This window comes from Penicillium cataractarum, assembly GCF_028827025.1.
Source record: "Penicillium cataractarum strain IBT 29864 chromosome Unknown utg000009l, whole genome shotgun sequence".
Classification (NCBI taxonomy): Eukaryota; Fungi; Ascomycota; class Eurotiomycetes; order Eurotiales; family Aspergillaceae; genus Penicillium; species Penicillium cataractarum.
This window is the reverse complement of record NW_026622745.1, coordinates 950,366-953,852: the sequence shown is the minus strand read 5'-3', so window position 1 is coordinate 953,852 and position 3,487 is coordinate 950,366.

The following is a 3,487-nucleotide window of genomic DNA, read 5'->3' as shown; positions in this document are numbered from 1 at the left end:
GGATCGGCGTATTTCTATAGGTCGTGTACGATTATATAGTCTTTAACCGTAGTAATCTAGGGAACCTAGTATACGTGAGATTTTAGTGGGTAGTTAAGCTAGGTAGCTTATAGAGTAGTTAAATCTATCACTTCTATATAAGAAGTAAAGCGAGAGTGAGAGTAGAGTAAGAGAAGATTAAATTAGTTAAATAGTTAGAGCAGAGGCGTCGGGCTCATAACTATCGGACTTTAGGCGGTGGCTATAAAGTCGTGGTTAATAGTGCGTACTAGTAAAAGCACCACGGTCACGTAGGGTTAATCGTGCGTACTAGCGAAAGCACCACGGTCGCGTAGGTAAAGATTGACCGACTAAGACAGGGCGTAGTGGCAGAAGTGCTAAGGATTTCTGTCCTTGATCAATAATAATGTTAAACTTGATTTAATCTAGCTAGGAAACATAGCACTATTTATATCTTAGGAATATGATAAAAGATCATATAAGAAAGGATAGAGTATTAGAGTGTTAGATAGTCTCCTGCCTAGGTAGGCAATTCAATGCGAGTATGTAATTCAATGCAAGATCGTTGAAGATCAATCTGATAGATCTAGAATGAGGGGTAAAGATAGTGGGGTACCACCCATACATGCTGACAATTACTACTACTATTACGATCGTAGCTAGTTAAAACCGGTATTAATCGATAGCGCGTAGGGTTAGATATAATTTAAACGTATCCGTAAGGCTATATAAGCCCTAGATCTCGAGACAGACTAAGAAATCGATTTCGCTAAGAGATAGTTATTTTTTTTCTAATTATATAATCTCGGCGTCTATAGTCGCCGACGATATTCGATTATTTACGAGAAGTGCTTATATATAGGGAAATAACGTAATTCACAAGCCAGCCGTACACCCAAGCGAGCCGTACACCCCAAACACCATAGTAAATGCGATATTTCATAACTTGATATTTCAACGCTCAAGACTTAGAATTGAATCTTCGGATATCCTAGCACTTAATATGTCAATCCATATATCATTATCATGCGCAGAAGTTTTTAGAGGCAACCCAATGTTGGTATATATATATACGTCGGTCGCTGCCAGCGTATTTTTGGTAATGCATGTAAATAATCATTTATTATACATCTCAGTTAAGCCATTCTATTTTTTACGCTAAAAGAATCTATCATATCAAGAATAAAGTAAAAACAACTTCTTGTTGTTGATATCCAAGGGCCTGAAAAATCGTATTTACTATGGTGTTTAGGGTGTACGGCTCGCTTGGGTGTACGGCTCGCTTGTGAATTACGTTATATATATAAGGGCTTAGTAAGTATTATATAGCTATCGAATATATCATTTTAGGCGATATAGGAAGGATACCTAGTTAGGACTAGTAGTATACTAGGTTTCGTGCTATAGCCCGATATCTTCGTGCTATAATCCTTATCCTATATATAAGACGATAGTATATATAAGGATTAGTAAATACTTAACGTAGTATCTATATATATAGTTATAAGTCTATTAGTCGTACGTACTTCTTATAGAGAAGGAGAAGTACTATGATTATAGAAGAGTACTACTAATCTAGAAGAGAGATTATAAGGGATAATAAACTTAATTTAATTTAGTTAGGAAATATAGTAATATTTATATCTTAGAAATATAGTAAAAATTATATAAGAGAGTAAAGAGTATTAGAGTATTAGATAATCTCCTACCTAGGTAGGTAATTTAATAGTAATTTAATACGAGTATATAATTTAATATAAGATCGTTAAAGATTAATCTAATAGGTTTCACGTAGGAAAATAATGATAACGTAATTCCCGGCTACCCTAGCTACCCGCTTACCCTAGCCACCTCCCCCTATTCAAAATTTTCAAAATCGATTATCTCAACCAACGCCAATAAATTTACCTAAATATAGCGATTTTTACATACATTAATCCTGTGACCAATCTCCCTACACCCACTATACCTAGGCAGGGCCCTAGTACGTGGGGGATCTGCCTAAATAGGTAATTCGCCCTAAGTATGCGATACTACCTCATCAGATTCTTCCTCCTAATTTAGCTACTTAGCTAGCTGTATAGCCTCTTTAATGGTTAAGCCCTCTGCGTAGGGTATCCTTCTAGTTAACCGATTACGCTTTTTGATCATCTTCTTATTTATAATACGTAAATTCGTATTATCCTCTGCGAGTAAAGTACCGCTATGTAGCGCTAGCTGGAATCCCTTAATTATCTAGTCTAAGATCTCTTTTGATGGGCTCGGAGGGCTATTTAACCGCCGTTTTAGTAGATCTTTTAACATAGAAGCTTGCTTGAATAGCTAAGCGGCGGTTTTAGGCGTTTATAGTGTGAATTCGCTAGATCTGCTAATTAGCCGGCTGCTTAGTGGCGACGGAGTGCGTAGAGAGATATTAAGCTTATTAAGCACTCTCTCGGGGTCTAATAGTACTAGACCACTAGCTACGAAGCTATTTTTGATAGTGGGATTGGTTAATTAGAAGGCTTCTAGCCGCGCGTACTAGTAATCCACTAAGAAATCGTGCTTATCGATATGGTTATATCCTCTGCGCGCAAGATCGCTAACGAACCGACCGTACGCGCGCTTAACTACTACAAAACACCTAATATCTAGTGGCTGTAGTAGATATGATAAATGCGTAGGCATATAAAGTGGTATAATATCGTTTTCTGCGTAGATTCGGTCGAATTAGGGTATAAGATGGCTACTATAGCCATTAAGAATCAATAGTCGAAATCGCCTACGTATACGCGAATTCGTATATAGGATAAAGTGCTTTTGTAACTAGCGTAGACTAATCTCATCGGTAGTCTAGCTATTCTTTAAGACCTCGATTCGCTAGTCTTTCGGTAGGTTTTCGTTAAACCATCCTTCAATAGCTACTTTGCCTTTGAAGATAATACATAGCGGTAGTGAATAGCTATCTGCGCAGATTGCCTCGATCGTAGTAACCTATTCGCGATTTCCTAGTTATAGAAGAGATCTCCGACCGTAGTATTTAGCGCGGGTAACTACCTTCTGCGAAGATATAAGACCTATTGCGAAGCCTATCTTATTAAAGTTGTAGATATCCTCTAGTTATATACCGTTCTCGTTAATCACACTTTATACGGTCGCGAACCACTACCGAATCGATTTCGGATCTTCGTTTAGGGCTCTTTAGTAATCGTATCTTCGCGAGAAGCGTGTACGAAGCTTAGGACGGCGGTTGATGAAGGTTGATAACCAATTCTTTCTAACGGTAGACGGAGGGTAGCTACCGCGCGCGGCGAGTAGGATATTAGCCATTTCGGCTACAGTAGCCGGCCTAGGGGCTACTCTACGCGTATCTATAGAGAGTATCTATTCAGTAAGCGAATCTTCTTCTAATTATATAAGTTTATGGCGTGGGTGGCGTCTCTCTGTCATAGAAATAACACCATAAGCGCGTGTTTGTAGTGTAGCGCGTGGTATAGCGTATAGCCTT